General features: G+C 48.4%; 1 protein-coding gene across 3 annotated transcripts in view; it reads left to right on the top strand.

The window, feature by feature from the left end:
• FOCAD (focadhesin) overlaps positions 1-17,642 on the top strand; it is a 364,090-nt gene that overhangs the window by 318,983 nt on the left and 27,465 nt on the right. The window lies entirely within an intron of this gene.

The following is a 17,642-nucleotide window of genomic DNA, read 5'->3' as shown; positions in this document are numbered from 1 at the left end:
GGTGAGAGGAAGAAAGGTTTCCCTAACCTGTATATTCCCTTCAACAGGAGAGCCTTCAGGAAGCCTCTGTTTGGGAAAAAGAAAGATTTCAAACCTCAGGACCGCTGGGGCAGTAAGGATCCCAAACAGAGGGGCAGCCTATTCGGGAAACGTCGCTTCAGACCAGGGGACAGGTGCCGATAGCACCAGCTCACCGGTAGGTGGCAGGCTACTGAAATTTAGCCGCCAATGGGAAAAAATTACATCCAACCCCTGGGCCATTAATATCGTTTCATCAGGCCTAGAACTAGAATTTGTTCAGTACCCACTGAACTCCTTCCTATTGACTTCTATGAAGTCCCAAACGCAGCAGGAAGCACTAGAGACGGAGATTACAGCGCTGTTAACTAAGCACGTTCTGATAGAGGTTCCAAGTGGCGAAACGGGAAGGGGCTTCTATTCTCCCCTATTTTTAGTCCCTAAGCCAGATGAGATGGTTCCTTTAGGACAATAATAAAGTTGAAAAATCTTAATACGTTCTTGAGGCTGAGGCCGTTTAAGATGGAGTCAATACCTTCAGCAATAAAATTCTTGTTCCCCAGGTGCTATATGGCAGTCTTGGACCTGAAAGATGCCTATTACCATCTCCCCGTACAACAAGGGCATCAGAAATTCCTGCGAGGAGCAGTCTGGTTCAGAGGCCGGATTCAACATTTCCAATTTACGGCGATGCCGTTCGGACTATCTATGGCTCCTCGCGGTTTTACCAAGTTGATGCTGGAGGTGATGTCATATATAAGGCTGAATGACACCCTAGTGGTCCCCTACTTGGACGGCCTGCTCATAGTAGGAAATTCTGTTTCCCAGTGTGGAAAAAGAATAGTTGATATTGTCTCATCCCTACAGACACTAGGCTGGCTGATCAACGGGAAAGACCAGGCTGCAACCGGCAACGTGTCAGACGTTCCTGGGCCTTCAAGTAGACTCTGTAAGTCAGAAATGCTTTCTACTAGAAACAAAGGCACAGGCCATAGTTAACAAAATGCAGAGGGTTACTGAGAAACCCACAATATCATTAAGACAGGGTATGTCCTTGTTGAGGTCCCTAATGTCATGCATTCCGGCAGTGCAATGGACCCAATTCCACTCCAGAAAATTACATGGGCCATTTTACAGGAGACAGACTGCAGGGACGGTTGGAAGGGAGAATGTCCCTATCGCCCGGAGTGATTAACTCCTTGAATTGGTGGTTGGACCCTAGCAATCTGTCAAAAGGAGTTGAATGGTGGGTTGTTTCCTCTAGAGTGGTCACTACGGACGCTAGCCCCTCTGGGTGGGGGGCCCACCTAGAGGAGGAGATCGTGCAGGGTCAATGGTTGGGGCATGAAGCAGAAAGCTCCTCTAATGTAAAGGAACTAACAGCAATTTACTATGCTATATCTGAATTTCTCCCGCAGCTAATAGGAACCCACGTGAAAATCCAATCAGACAATACCACCGCAGTGGCATACATAAACTGGCAAGGAGGCACGTGATCAGGACCATTGATGTCTATCGCGGAAAAAATCTTAGAGATGGCCGAAGTGCATCTCCACTCCTTATCTGCACTCCACATCAGAGGAGTGGACAATTTTCGGGCAGACTTCCTCAGCTGCCAAACCCTATATCAGGGCGAGTGGGTCCTCAGCTAGCACATCTTTGAGATGATAGCGGTGAGATGGGGCAGACCGGAAATAGACCTGTTCGCAACCAGAGCCAACAGACGCGTAGAACGGATCGCTTCTCTATACAGAGCGGACAATCCAGATGTGCTAGATGCCCTCCAAGCATCCTGGACATTCCGGAAAGCCTATGCCTTCCCTCCAATGGTACTGTTACCAACAGTGGTCAGGAAGACAAGACAGGAGAGAGCGAGGGTCATCCTGATAGCCCCGTTTTGGCCCAAGAGAGCCATGTCAATAGCCGACCCATGGATTCTGCCACTACATGAGGACCTTCTCTCGCAGGGACCCTGCTACCATCCACGGGTCAAAGCCCTGCGCCTAGGGGCTTGGAATTTGAGAGGGAGCTATTGAAGCGGAGAAGCTTCTCAAAAAACTTGATTGACACCCTGCTACAAAGTAGGAAGGAATCCACAACAAGGATTTACGCTAAGGAGTGGAGAAAATTCTTGGCCTTCCACCCAGCAAAACTTTCCGGTGAAATACCTATTACTGCCATTCTAGAATTCCTTCAGAAGCGCCGGGAATTGAGGCTCTCAGTTAATACTCTAAAGGTCCACATGTCGGCCCTAGGAGCCTTATTTAACTAGAATGTGGCAAATAACAAGTGGGTGGCCCAGTTCATTGCAGCTTGTCAGCGATCAGATACAGTTCACATACCTCAGTTGCCAACATGGAACCTTAGCCTCGTCTTGGATGCCTTTACTCAAGCTCCGTTCGAGCCCATTCATTCGGCATCAATAAAATGGCTTTCATTAAAAACTGCTCTGCTAGTAGCCTTAGTCTCGGCAAGAAGAGTTAGTGATCTCCAGACCCTATAGGTAGATCCCCCGTTCCTGTCAGTAGCTCAGGACAGACTAGTATTGAGGACAGACCCGTCTTATCTCCCCAAACGGGCTACTAAATTTCATAGATCTCAGGAGATCTGCCTACCCTCCTTCTATGAGAACCCGGTAACACCGGAGGAGGTTAGATATCACACCTTGGACCTGAAGATAGCCGTGCTAGCCTACCTAGATAGAACCAGTCCCTGTAGGCAGAGTAGATCTCTTTTTGCCTCCTTCCAGGGTAGCAAGAAGGGAGCCAGAGTTACTAGAGGCACACTAGAGGTGGATCAGAGATGCGATCGCAATGGCGTATTCAGCAAAAGGAGAGGAAGTGCCACAAGGCATTAAGGCGCACTCTACTCGAGCCATATCATCCTCCTGGACTGAGAGGGCAGACGTCCCAATTGAACAAATATGTAAGGCTGCAACCTGGTCTTCGCCATCTACCTTCTATAGTCACTATAGACTAGATTTGTCCTCTTCCGAGGACTTGGCCTTTGGTAGATCGGTCCTTAACACAGTGTGCCCTCCCAGGTGATTATCTCTGAAAATCTCTCAGTGGGTGCTGTCGTGGCGAAGAGGAAAAACCGGATTACTTACCGGTAATACTCTTTTGTAGAGTCCACGACAGCACCCGCTCACTTCCCTCCCTTAAAAATTTCACAAGTGGTTCTCTCTGGTGGTGGAGATTAGAATTAGGGATTAATATGTAGATAACTATAGAAAACATAGAATTATGTATAAGGATGGATGAATTGTCTAAACAAATTGACTAAAACATGTATGGTGGTTCCTCCGTTGTTCTCTGTAATCCAAACTGGGGGGGGGGCATCCTCTGCCGCCCGACGCTGCTTCCATCCCTGGGGCCCCTGCTGCTCATATCATGTATGCGGGCGGCTACAAGGCCAGGCATCCTCTTCTGCGGGTTCCTTCTAGGAACAGGAAACCAAACTGAGGGAGCGAGGGGGACCACCCCATTTATCTCTCTGTAGGTTTAGGGGCAGATCCCCTCTCTCAGTGGGTGCTGTCGTGGATTCTACAAAAGAGTATTACCGGTAAGTAATCCGTTTTTTTTAGTCACACCTTTTTTCTAGTTACACTTTGAAATAGTGGGGCTAGTGGTTTGTGCCTTGTGTCTGTGACATAGTAAGGACTCATTTTCTCAGTAAATCACCATCATGTTTTGTAATAATTTTTTTTTTTTTACCAACATCCTCTTGTGTTTTATTTAGTGCAAAGGGATTCAAAATGTATTAAAAAAAAAAAAATGTTTTAAAATACCAAAAAAACCAAACAATTCTAACTTGTTCTATTCCCTGGTGGTCCAACACTGGTGCCCAGGTGGCCTTCCTGCTCTTTTCTCCTTCGCCTCATTGGGGAACACGGGACTGTGGGTGTATGCTACTGCCGCCAGGAGGCTGACACTAAGTGAATGAAAAAAAGGTTAGCTCCTCCTCCGCAGTATACACCCTCGCCTCGGTTGCAGGCGAAACCAGTTCTTGCTTAGTGTCCGTTGGAGGCACACGTCTGTTTTTTTCCAGACTCTCTTTTTTTTTTTTTCTATGAAGATGAGACCGGGGCGACGGACCCTATTGAAAGGGTCCGATCTCCCCAAACCAACAACGGGCGAGCACGGGCGAGTGTCTCCTCCATATGTCCTCTCCCGCAACCTGGGACCAAATGACTCAAGGCAATTTCAGGGCGTCGCTAGCAAGGTAGGTGGTCGCCTACTTCGGTTTCGCCATGCCTGGCTCTCTGTCACACACGACACATGGGTAAGAGCGCTGGTGTCCTCGGGGAACAAGGTAGAATTTGTCAAGTACCCCCCAAGACGGTTTTTTCTCTCACCCATGACAGCATCACAGAGAGAGGGGATCAGGAACCTACAGATAAAATGGTGGTATCTCTCCTCCGCCTTCAGTTGGGTTCCTGTCCCTGACGGTTGACCCACAGGACGGCGGTACCTGCGCTTTCTTGATCCGGGGCCGACCTGACCGAAAGATGGCAGCGGGGAGGCCCCTGTCACGGCGGGTGCGGTGCTTGAAGCCACCACCGCTGCGGCCGATGCGGACTGCCAGGTGAGCGAGGGGGGGAGACGTCTGAGCCGCCGCTCCGGAAAGGAGGTCTGGGCTCGCAGGGACCCGGTGAACATGCGGGCAGTGCCATGGTACAGAGGTGTACCAACATGGCCCGGAAATAGAAACCGGCTTCCGGGAACCGGCGCATGCGCAGGAGCGCTCTCCCCGGGTAGAAGAGGTGCAGGATGGGAGCCGTGACGTCACATGCTGGGAAATTTAAAATGGTGGGGCTGGAAAAACTACTGGCTGGAAGCGATCCTGAGCAATGGGGAATAGCGACCAGCAACAGGAGCAGCAAGCCAGGCAGCAGCTTAAGCAGCAGCAGCACCACCACCACCATCATCGCCAAAAGGAACGAGACAGGAGCAATGGCTGTTCCAGCAGTCACTCCACACAGCGCAGCACGTCAGCTGCAAGGAGCAAATCGCCACCGGGAGATCAGCCTGTACAGGACCTGCCTCCATCTCCTGAATCGGGAAAGAAGAAGGGGAAAAAGAAGAACAGGGAATGCCCCACTTGTACTAGACCCCTACCTATATCATGGGAGAAAAAACTCTGTGAATCTTGTACAAAAGAAGTCCTCTGTCAGGAAACCCCGGATTTCGCCTCTGACCCAAGAGCTGCAATCAAATCGGAGTTTCAGAGTGCCCTTATATCCCTTAAGCACAGGGACAAAGCGAAAAAGAGGAAACGGGGGGGCGTCACTGGTTTCCCATGGAAGAGGTAGACAAACTAGTGAAGGCTGTAAGGTCCAGGACACAATGTTTGGGGGACTGGGCCAGAAAAAGTGGAGTGTTCCTGCTAAATGAAAATGTTCAGGGCCTAATCAAAAAAGAATGGGGCAAACCTGACAGGAAAAACACGACTGTCCCTTCCCTTAAAAGAAAATACTGTATCCCTTTGATGAAGAAGCATCTACGTCTTGGGATAAAGCCCCGAAGCTCGACGTAGCCGTCGAAAGGCCTCAAAGAAATTCGCTCTTCCCTTTGAGGACATGGGCACCCTCAGGGATCCCCTAGATAAAAAGGCAGATACCTTTCTTAAAGGGGCATGGGAGTCAGCAGGAGGTAATCTCAGGCCAGCCATAGCGGTAACATGTACCTCAAGAGCCCTAATAGTATGGTTGGACCAACTTGAAAAGCAACTAAGGGAAGGGACGCCACGGGATAAGATCCTAGATTCTATCCCAGTAATAAGGGGAGCGGCTGCCTTCTTAGCGGACTCATCGACCGATTCAGTCCGGTTATCGTCCAAAGCAGCAGCATTCTCAAATGCAGCCCAAAGAACACTATGGCTCAAAAGTTGGCCAGGGGACTTACAGACTAAAATGAAATTGTGTCCAATCCCCTGTGAAGGGAAATTCCTTTTTGGGGAGACGTTAGATGACATACTCCAGAAAGCAGGGGACAAGAAGAAAGGGTTCCCAAACTTGGGGTCTGCAGCATTTAAGAGGCCCTTTCAGAATAGGAAGTTTTTTCAGAGGAGCCCACCGAGGGAACAAAAGTGGGATGACAGAAGGAGATAGAGTGTTCCTCTTTGGTAACTCGTCCCGAGACAAAAAGCCCTCTAAGTGACAGTTTCCCCAGGGTGGGGGGAAGGTTAACCCTTTTCCTTCCAGCCTGGAAGAGAATCTCAAACAACCCATGGATAGTAAACCTGATCCAGGAGGGACTAAGAATAGACTTTCTCTCTCTCCCACCTCAAAAGTATGTAAGCTCTAGAAAGCGAGGTCCTAAGCCTGGTAAAAAAAAGGAGTCCTCCAGGAGGTTCCCCTGCAGGAGATGGGTAGAGGGTTCTACTCCCCTCTTTTCCTGGTGACCAAACCAGATGGCACTTTTCGGACGATCATAAATTTAAAAAATTAAACAGATACGTCAGGAATCAAAGCTTCAAGATGGATTCGATCAGTTCCACCACCAAAATCCTGTTCCCGAACTGCTTCATGACGGTATTAGATCTCAGCGACGCCTATTATCATGTCCCCATTCACAAAGACTCCAGGAAATATCTCAGGTTAGCCGTCTCAATAATGGGCAAGGTAAAAGAATTCCAGTACAGAGCCTTGCCGTTCGGAATATCTGTAACTCCACGGGTATTTACCAAAATAGTAGCGGAAATGATGGCCCATATAAGGGAGCAAGACATAATAATAATCCCGTATCTAGACGATTTTTTAATAGCAAGCAGCTTGGCTCAAAATGCCGGGGACAAGGGTGATGGACACTCTACAGGGCCTGGGTTGGCTCCTAAATCTGAAAAAAATCAAGATTTGAGCCCAGCAGAGTACAAGAATTCTTGGGTCTAACACTGAACTCAAACATTCAAGAGTGCCGCCTCCCAGACCGCAAGAAGGAGAAAATTGCTCAGATTATAACAGGAGCAATCCAAAATACCTCCATGACGTTAAGAAAAGCTATGTCACTGCTGGGTTCTCTCTCCGCCTGCCTGCCAGCAGTCCATTGGACTCAGTTACACATGAGAGATCTCCAGTTGGACGTATTAGCCAACCAGTCAGCAGTAAGGGGACACCTAGAGGTTCGCATTACCCTAAATTCAAAAACTATTCATTCCCTAGCTTGGTGGGGAAACCAAGACAATCTTTCCAAGGGGATCCCCTGGCCAACAAAAATAACACACATAGTTACCACAGATGCCAGTCCCACGGGATGGGGAGCACACATGAACAACGAGGTGGCTCAGGGTGTGTGGGGAGGTCAAGAATTAGAAGCTTCCTCAAACCAGAAAGAACTCTTAGCAGTGGGCTACGCGTTAACACACTTCCTACCACTGCTCCAGAATCATCATGTCCGCATATTTTCGTACAATCGAGTCACAGTATCCTATATAAATCATTAGGGGGGAACCAGGTCCCGAGCCCTAATGGACACATCTTCCAGAGTCCTCAAACTAGCAGAGGCAAACCTGCTATCTCTGTCAGCACTACACATCCGAGGCACGGAGAATCAAAGGGCAGACTTTCTGAGCCGCACCCAATTACAGCAAGGGGAATGGGTCCCAAAGTGGTCCGTTTTTTGGCAGATTGTAAAAATGTGGGGGGTCCCGGACATAGATCTGTTTGCCGACTTCAGAAACAAAAAAGTGGAAACTTTCTGTTCCCTAGACCCCAGAGGGAATCCTCTAACTCTGGACGCAATTATGCTCCCATGGACACAGAGTCTAACATATGCCTTTATGCCTTTCCCCCGGTCATGCTTATTCCGGCAGTCCTAAGAAAAGTCAGGGAGGACGGGGCAAGAATTATATTAATAGCCCCCTTCTGGCCCAAAAGAACCTGGTTCTGCTGGCTAAGAATGCTCTCGCTAACCGACCCATGGATCCTACCGGCCCTCCCGGACCTGCTATCGCAGGGCCCAGTGTTACACCCTCAGGCAGTGAACCTCCATTTAACAGCATGGAATTTGAGAGGGCGCTGATGAGGGACAGAGGATTTTCAGAGAACCTGATAACTACACTACAAAAAAGGAGAAAACCGGTTACGATGACAGCTTATGGGAGAACATGGAAAAAATTCTTATCCACTTCTTGGGTAAAGGTTCAGGATGGGGTTCAGATTGATAACATCCTAGAACTCCTACAAAGGGGCCTAGAACAGGGTCTGGCGGTCAACACATTAAAGGTACAAGTAGCGGCTTTAAGCGCTCTTTAATAACCATGATGTGGCAGGTAACCTTTGGGTGACCTGATTTATTAAGGCCGCAACCAGATCTAAGACAATAGCTAGTCAAAGGTTACAGTCATTGGACCTGAATCTTGTACTGTCCACACTAACAGGCCCTTCGAACCTATCCACTCGGCATCCCTAAAAATCCTGTCATTAAAAACGGTGCTTCTGGTGGCACTAACATCAGCTCGCAGGGTGAACGATATTCAAGCTTTATCATTAGGGCCACCTTTTACAAAAATTCTAGAGGATAGTCATTTTAAAACCTGACCCGGCCTATCTACCTAAAGTGTCATCACATTTTCATAGGTCCCAAAAGGTAGTCCTTCCTTCCTTCTGCCGAAATCCTAAAAATGAGAAGAAAAATTCCACACCTTAGATGTGAAGAGGTGCCTAGTACGATATCTAGAGGCCACCAAAAAATATAGGAAGGAAGGCTGTGTTTCCAGGGACCTCGGAAGGGACTCAAAGCATCTAAGAGTACCCTGGCAAGGTGGATAAGGGATGTGATTGCCCTGGCATATTCATCCAGTGGAAATACCATCCCGGAAGGGTTGAGAGCCCATTCCACAAGAGCGATGGCAACCTCATGGGCTGAAAGATCTGAGGTATCGATAGAACAAATCTGTAAGGCGACCACCTGGTCATCACCTTCAACCTTTTTCAGACACTATCGATTAGATCTAGCCTCTACGTCTGACCTGACCTTCGAGAGAAGGGTCCTTCAGGCGGTGGTCCCTCCCTAAGCTACCAATCTCTGTAATTCTCTCCGTGGTGCTGTCATAGGTGAGAGAGAATAGCTTAGTTACTCACCGATAACGGTGTTTTTCGGAACCCATGACAGCACCCGCTTATTCCCCCCCTTCACGAGTGTGGTGAGCATGTTTTACTGTTCGTAGAGTGTTTCTGTTTAGGCACGGTGCTTCTGATAAATAAGCAATACTATAATGTTGTGCATATACTGTAGTTCTGTTGTTTAACTAACCTGGATACCCTCTGATGCCCTGTAACCAACTGAAGGCGGAGGAGAGGTACCGCCCTTTTATCTGTAGGTTCCTGTCCCTGAAGGGTGGATCCCCTCTCTCCGTGGTGCTGTCATGGGTTCCGAGAAACACCATTATCGGTGAGTAACTAAGCTATTCTTTCCCGTCCTCCCAAGGTAGTTGCCCGGGCAAGGCCTTTACTCAAGGCCATCGAGATGCTCCAACACAACGGAGTCATTGTTACCGTACCGGAGAACGAAAAATTTCAGGGGTTCTACTTCAACCTGTTCACAGTCCCCAAAAAAGACGTAGCCGTCAGGCCCATTCTGGACCTAAAGCTCCTGAACAAATTTATCAGGATCAGACATTTCCAGATGGAGTCTCTCCGTTCAGTCATATCTGCCATGGGGCGGGGAGAATATTTGGCCTCTATCGACATCCAAGACGCCTACTTACACATCCCCATTTTTCCCCCGCACCAAAGGTTTCTGCGCTTGTCCATCAACGGCCTACGTTTTCAGTTCGCAGCACTGCCCTTCGGGCTGGCCACCGCTCCCAGAGTGTTCACAAAGGTCATGGCGGTCGTCAAGGCCATCCTGCACTCCCGGGGCATAGTCGTCTTTCCTTATTTAGACGACCTCTTGATCAAGGGTCCTTCATTTTCGGGCATGCGAGGAGAGTGTCAGCATCACGCTAGATACTCTTTCCCGCTTAGGGTGGTTGGTCAATCTGAAGAAATCATCCCCTGTTCCAGCTCAGAGGATTTCCTTCTTAGGAATGATCTTCGACACTTACCGAGGGTTGGTAATTCTCCCTCAGGACAAAGCCCTAGCTCTCCGGCAGGGAGTCCAGATACTTCGCCAACCAGTCCCTCATACCATCCATTTCTGCATGAGGGTCCTAGGAAGAATGGTGGCAGCAATTGAAGTGGTTCCGTTTGCCCAGCTCCATCTTCACCCCTGCAGCACGCCCTCTTGTCAGCCTGGGACAAAAACCCATTCTCTCTTGATCGCCGGTGCCAGTTGTCCACGCAGGTCAGACAGGCACTCGGGTGGTAGACAACCAGTTCCTCCCTTCTCCAGGGCAAACCTTTTCCCCCAGACCATTGGCTGGTGGTCACAACCGACGCCAGCCTCCTCGGCTGGGGAGCGGTTTTTGGTCATCACATGACCCAGGGACGGTGGTCGCTGCAGGAGGCACGCCTCCCGATCAACTTGTTAGAAATACGGGCGATCCGGCTAGCTCTGCCACAGTTTCAGCACCTTCTAGCAGGCCGCCCCGTCAGGATTCAATCAGACAATGCCATGGCTGTGGCTTACATAAATCATCAGGGGGGAACCCGCAGCAGGGCAGCCATGCGCGAGGTAGGGCACGTTCTTCACTGGGCCGAGAGAAGTCACTCAGCAATATCAGCAGTCCACATCCCGGGCGTAGAGAACTGGGCAGCAGACTTCCTCAGCCGGCAGGGTCTCGCATCCGGGGAATGGTCACTACACCCCGAGGTCTTTCGGCAAATTTGCCAGTGTTGGAGAACGCCGGATGTGGACCTGATGGCCTCCAGGGTGAACGCCAAGGTGCCCGCATTTGTCGCTCAGTCCCGGAACCCGCAGGCAATTGCCGTGGATGCGTTGGTTCTGCCATGGAACCAGTTTTGCCTCCCATACCTATTTCCCCCGCTGCCACTACTTCCAAGAGTCATCAAGAAGATCAAGGCAGAAGGGGTTCCAGTGATTCTGCTGGCCCCAGATTGGCCTTGTTGGGAGTGGTACACAGACCTAGTGCAGCTACTTGCCGAGGTCCCCTGGTGCCTACCAGAGCGCCCAGACCTACTTTCCAAGGGCCCGATCTACCACCCGAACTCAGGGACCCCGTGTTTGACGGCTTGGCCGTTGAATCTTGGATTCTAACCAAGGCTGGGTTCGGCCGCAATGTGGTTGCTACAATGGTTAGCGCCCGGAAGCCTGCCTCAGCACATATTTACCTCCACACCTGGAAGGTTTTCTTCACATGGTGTCCGGGACCACGGTTGTTTCCACTGAGATTCTCTATTCCCAACATCTTGGCGTTTCTCCAGTCAGGTTTGGCCCCAAGTTCCCTCAGGAGACAAATATCGGCCTTATCCATCCTGTTCCAGCGCAAGATCGCTACTAATCTGCAGGTAAAGACTTTCATCCAGGGAGTCTCCCACTTGGTACCTCCCTATAGGGCGCCCCAAAGTGTTATGATTGAGTCACCGTAGGAGGCAAAAATAGAAATGCTAGCTAAGTCCAGAAAACCAGAGAAGTTGGCAGCTATCGGATTGCAGACCCCTGAACCTATCAACACAACTAGCAGTAGCCGTGGGGGGCTCCTACGATGCCCTAGGCCCCTCGATCACAGCCGGAGGACTACATAGCCTAAAGACGGAAAGGGAAATCTAAACTGCCCCAGAGCAGACCCCAAAGCAAAAGGCAGCCCCCCACAAATAATGACGGTGAAGCAAGAAGAAAGAACAAAACACAGACAGAAAGATAGACTGAGCAAAGATGGGGCCCACGCTAGCTTAGATAGGAAAGGACAGGAAGGCTGCTGTCTGCAATCCGTGAAAAACCCTATGAAAATAAGAGCCAACAAACTTACAGTAAAAAAGGCCCTGAAGACGCTAGGCTTCAAAAAAGCTATGTCAGTACTCAGGAATATTCTGAAGACAGAGCAACAGGCAAAAGGAGATTCAGCTCACCCCAGCAGGGAATGGCAGAATCCAGGAAAGCAAGGAAAAACACAACACTAATGCAAAAAGGCAAAGCAGAAATCTTAGCTTTAGATGAGCAGGAATCAGACTGGTTTCCTAGAAGTCCACAGAGAAATCACCCGCAGGCCAGAAGGGCGTCGGCTGCCTTATATCCAGTCATTAACTCCACTCAGTCAGTCATCATCATCAGCCCCAGGTGTTTGACAATCAGGCTTACTACCTTTCTTCATCAGAAGAGGGAGTTCCTCGGGCCTCAGTAGTGAAGGGGAAAATGAACTCACAACAGTACCTCCCCCTTGAGGAGGGGTCACCGAACCTTCAACCACGCCACCAGGGCGATCAGGGTGAGCCCGATGAAAGGCACGCACCAATCTTTTGGCATGAATATCAGAGGCAGAGACCCAGGAATTATCCTCCTGACCATAACCCTTCCACTTAACCAAATACTGGATTCTCTGTCTAGCCAGACGGGAATCCAGTACTTTCTATACCTCATATTCCATGTTACCTTCAACCAATACAGGGTCTGGAGGTGCAACCCCCGGAACAACAGGTTCAACAAACCTCTTCAACAAAGATTTATGGAACACATTATGGATTTTAAATGTGACAGGAAGAGCCAAACGAAAGGAGACCAGATTAATAATCTCCAAAATCTTGTAAGGTCCAATAAATCTAGGCTTAAACTTAGGAGAAGCCACCTTCATAGCAATATTTTTTGATGATAACCACACCATATCACCAACCTTAAATTGGGGACCAATGGTCCTATGTCGGTTGGAAAACCGCTGGGCCTTTTCCTGGGAGAGAGATAACTTATCCACCACTTGGTCCCAGATCTGGTGCATTCTCTCCACCACAGTGTCAACCCCTGGGCAGGCAGAGGGCTCCACCTGCCCTGAAGAAAATCGAGGATGAAACCCAAAGTTACAAAAAAAAGGAGACATCAAAGTGGCAGAACTAGCTCTATTATTTAAAGCAAATTCGGCCAAGGGCAAAAATGAAACCCAATCATCCTGATCAGCAGAAATAAAACATCTCAAATATGACTCCAAGGTCTGGTTTGTTCTCTCTGTCTGCCCATTGGTCTGAGGGTGAAAAGCAGAGGAGAAGGACAACTGAATTCCCAGCTTGGAACAGAAAGTTCTCCAAAATCTAGACACAAACTGGACTCCTCTGTCAGATACAATGTTCTCAGGAATCCCGTGCAAGCGAACCACCTGTTGTAAAAACAGGGGCACCAATTCAGAGGAAGATGGCAACTTAGGGAGTGGTACAAGATGAACCATCTTAGAGAACCTATCACAAATCACCCAAATAACAGTCATCCTTTGAGAGACAGGCATATCAGAGATGAAATCCATTGAAATATGGGTCCATGGCCTCTTGGGGACAGGCAAAGGCATCAACAAGCCACTAGAGCGAGAACACGATTTAGACCGGGAGCACGTCCCACAGGACTGCACAAAATTCCTGACATCACGAGACAAGGAGGGCCACCAAAAAGACCGACTCACCAGATCTCTAGTACCAAAAATACCTGGATGACCAGCCAAAGTAGAGCAATGAACTTCAGACATCACTCTCTTCTTCCACTGGTCAGGAACATACAACTTTCCACTGGGACAACGCTCAGGTTTGTCCTCCTGGAACTCTTCCAGAGCACATCTCAAATCGGGCGAGATGGCAGAAAGAACTACCCCTTCGCCTAAGATGGTAGCAGGCTTGGTCACCACAGGAGAATCAGCAAAGAAGCTCCTAGAGAGGGCGTCAGCCTTGACATTCTTAGTTCCAGGAAGAAAAGAAACCACAAAATCAAAACGTGTAAAAAACAAGGCCCACCTAGCCTGTCTAGGGTTCAAGCGCTTTGCTGACTCTAGGTAAATCAAATTCTTGTGGTCAGTGAGGACCACGACTTGATGCTTAGCTCCCTCCAACCAATGTCTCCACTCCTCAAATGCCCATTTCATGGCTAACAGTTCCCGATTCCCCACATCATAGTTACGTTCAGATGGAGAGAACTTTCGGGAAAAGAAAGCACAGGGATTCATTTTAGATGTTACAGGATCCTTTTGGGACAAAACAGCTCCTGCACCAATCTCAGAAGCATCCACCTCTACCTGGAACGGAAGTGAGACATCAGGTTGCCGCAAAACCGGGGCGGAGGTGAATCTTCGCTTCAGCTCCTGAAAGGAAGAAACAGCCTCCGGAGACCAATTTAACACGTCAGCACCCTTCTTAGTCAAATCAGTCAATGGCTTGGCAATACTAGAAAATTTTGCTATAAATTTCCGATAAAAATTAGCAAAACCCAAAAACTTCTGGAGGGCCTTCAAAGAAGTGGGCTGAACCCAATCGTAAATGGCCTGTACCTTGGCCGGGTCCATTTCAATAGTTGACGGAGACAAAATAAATCCCAAAAAAGAAATCCTCTGTACTCCAAAAAGGCATTTAGATCCTTTGACATACAGGGAATTCTCCCTCAAGATCCGGAACACAGTCGAGAATCCCATTCCTTGGAGAAGATCAAAATATCATCCAGATAGATAATCAAAAATTTATCGACAAAATCTCGGAAAATATCGTTCATGAAGCACTGGAAGACAGAAGGGGCATTAGTGAGCCCAAAAGGCATCACCAGGTACTCAAAATGTCCCTCTGGAGTATTAAACGCCGTCTTCCATTCATCCCCATGCTTAATGCGAATAAGATTATACGCCCCCCTGAGGTCAAGCTTGGTAAACCAGCAAGCACCTTTAACTCTGGAGAATAGATCAGAAATCAGGGGTAACGGATACTGATATTTAACAGTAATTTTGTTGAGAGCACAATAAGCAATACAAGGTCTTAATGATCCATCCTTTTTGGCTACAAAAAAAAACCGGCACCTAAGGGTGACAAGGATGGTCTAATATGACCCTTCTCCAACGCCTCCTTAATATAGGACCGCATAGCCTCGTGCTCGGGTACAGATAAATTGAAGAGCCGACCCTTGGGAAATTTACACCCCGGGCTCAGTTCAATAGCACAGTCATAACTCCTATGAGGAGGCAGAGACGCAGACTCATTCTCACTAAATACATCATAAAAGTCCGCCAAATAATCAGGAACATCATGCGACTGAGGAGAGGTGGAAAACACCGGAGCCTCACTAAAGGCACACCGACAACCCCAACTCACCACAGACACAGATTTCCAATCCAAAACTGGATTATGAATTTGTAACCAGGGAAACCCCAGAACAATAGTATCATGCAAATTATGTAACACCAAAAACCTGCAATTTTCTTGATGGTCTGGGGCGACCCGCATTACCACCTGGGTCCAAAACTGAGGTTTATTTTTAGCCAAAGGAGTAGCATCAATCCCCCTCAAAGGGATAGGCGTCTGCAGAGGTGTCATCGGAAATCCACAACGTTTAGCAAAATCCAAGTCCATTAGGTTTAGAGCTGCTCCCGAATCCACAAAAGCCTTGGCGGAAAATGTGGACAGGGAGCAGATCAGAGTAATAGCCAGAAGAAACTTAGGTTGAACACCACCAACAGAAAACGTGTGTGCAAAGCGTTTCTCGCGTTTAGGACAGACAGAAATAATATGCGAGGCATCTCCACAGAAAAAACACAACTTATTACGCCTTCTGAGCTCCTGACGCTGCTCTCTGGAAAAAACTCTATCACATTGCATAGGTTCAGACATCTGTTCAACAGGTGGCAACACCTCTCGTGCAGCTCTGCGTTCGTGTAAACGCCGATCAACCTGAATGGCTAAAGACATAGAATCGTCAAGACCAGAGGGAACAGGAAATCCCACCATAGTATCTTTTATGGCTTCTGACAACCCCTTCCGAATGAGAGCAGCCAAGGCATTATCATTCCAGGTAGTAAGTACTGCCCACTTTCGGAATTTTTGACAGTACAATTCTGCAGAATCACGACCCTGGTTCAATGCCAGCAGGGTCTTTTCAGCCTGATCAATGGCATTAGGTTTGTCATACAACAACCCCAAGGCCTGAAAAAATGCGTTCACATTAGTCAGAATAGGATCATCTGGTTTCAAAGAAAATGCCCAATCCTGGGGATCGCCACGCAGCAAAGAGATGACAATTTTAACCTGCTGCGCGGAGCTCCCTGACGAGTTAGGCTTCAAGGCAAAAAATAATTTACAATTATTTTTGAAATTCCAAAATTTTGACCGATCCCCAAAAAATACATCAGGTGTAGGAATCTTTGGTTCAGCAGCATATGAATGAGCAAGGTAGGCAGAAATTCCCCGCACTTCTGCAGCGAGCTGCTCCACATGATCAGACAATTGCTTTATCTCCATTGAGAGAAAAAAAAATTCCCCCTACGGCCTCAGAGATATAGAGAAAAAAATATACACACTTTTTTTTTTTTTTTTTTTTTTTACAATTCTTTCCTGCTATTGAGTACCCTAGAATCTGCGGTATGGCGGGTGATTCTGTTATGATTGAGTCACCGTAGGAGGCAAAAATAGAAATGCTAGCTGAGTCCAGAAAACCAGAGAAGTTGGCAGCTATCGGATTGCAGACCCCTGAACCTATCAACACAACTAGCAGTAGCCGTGGGGGGCTCCTACGATGCCCTAGGCCCCTCGATCACAGCCGGAGGACTACATAGCCTAAAGATGGAAAGGGAAATCTAAACTGCCCCAGAGCAGACCCCAAAGCAAAAGGCAGCCCCCCACAAATAATGACGGTGAAGCAAGAAGAAAGAACAAAACACAGACAGAAAGATAGACTGAGCAAAGATGGGGCCCACGCTAGCTTAGATAGGAAATGACAGGAAGGCTGCTGTCTGCAATCCGTGAAAAACCCTATGAAAATAAGAGCCAACAAACTGACAGTAAAAAGGGCCCTGAAGACGCTAGGCTTCAAAAAAGCTATGTCAGTACTCAGGAATATTCTGAAGGCAGAGCAACAGGCAAAAGGAGATTCAGCTCACCCCAGCAGGGAATGGCAGAATCCAGGAAAGCAAGGAAAAACACAACACTAATGCAAAAAGGCAAAGCAGAAATCTTAGCTTTAGATGAGCAGGAATCAGACTGGTTTCCTAGAAGTCCACAGAGAAATCACCCGCAGGCCAGAACGGCGTCGGCAGCCTTATATCCAGTCATTAACTCCACTCAGCCAGTCATCATCATCAGCCCCAGGTGTTTGACAATCAGGCTCACTACCTTTCTTCACCAGAAGAGGGAGTTCCTCGGGCCTCAGTAGTGAAGGGGAAAATGAACTCACAACACCTAAGTGTTCTGCAGGAAGCTCCATTTGGACCGCTACAGGATGTCTTTGTCATACCTTTCCTGCAAGGTAGTGTTTCTTGTGGCTATAACTTCAATCAGGCGGGTCTCGGAGCTGGCAGCTCTATCCTGCCGAGCCCTGTTTCTGATTTTCCACAAGAATAAGGTGGTTCTCAGGCCAGCTCCTCCTTTTCTGCCGAAGGTCGTTTCCTCGTTTCACATTAATGAGGATATTGTCTTGCCCTTTTTGTCCAGCATCGGTACACCATGTGGAAAAGGCTCTTCATACATTGGACCTGGTGAGAGCTCTCAGGAGGTACGTGTCACGGATGGCACCCTTTCGTCAGGCAGACAACGCTGTTCGTGCTCCCCAAGGGGTGCAGGA

Source organism: Dendrobates tinctorius, unplaced genomic scaffold (genome assembly GCF_039654945.1).
Source record: "Dendrobates tinctorius isolate UK_male_01 unplaced genomic scaffold, ASM3965494v1 ptg000128l, whole genome shotgun sequence".
NCBI classification, from domain to species: domain Eukaryota; kingdom Metazoa; phylum Chordata; class Amphibia; order Anura; family Dendrobatidae; genus Dendrobates; species Dendrobates tinctorius.
Note: the sequence above shows the minus strand (reverse complement) of the source record. Positions and strands in the feature narration are given on the sequence as shown.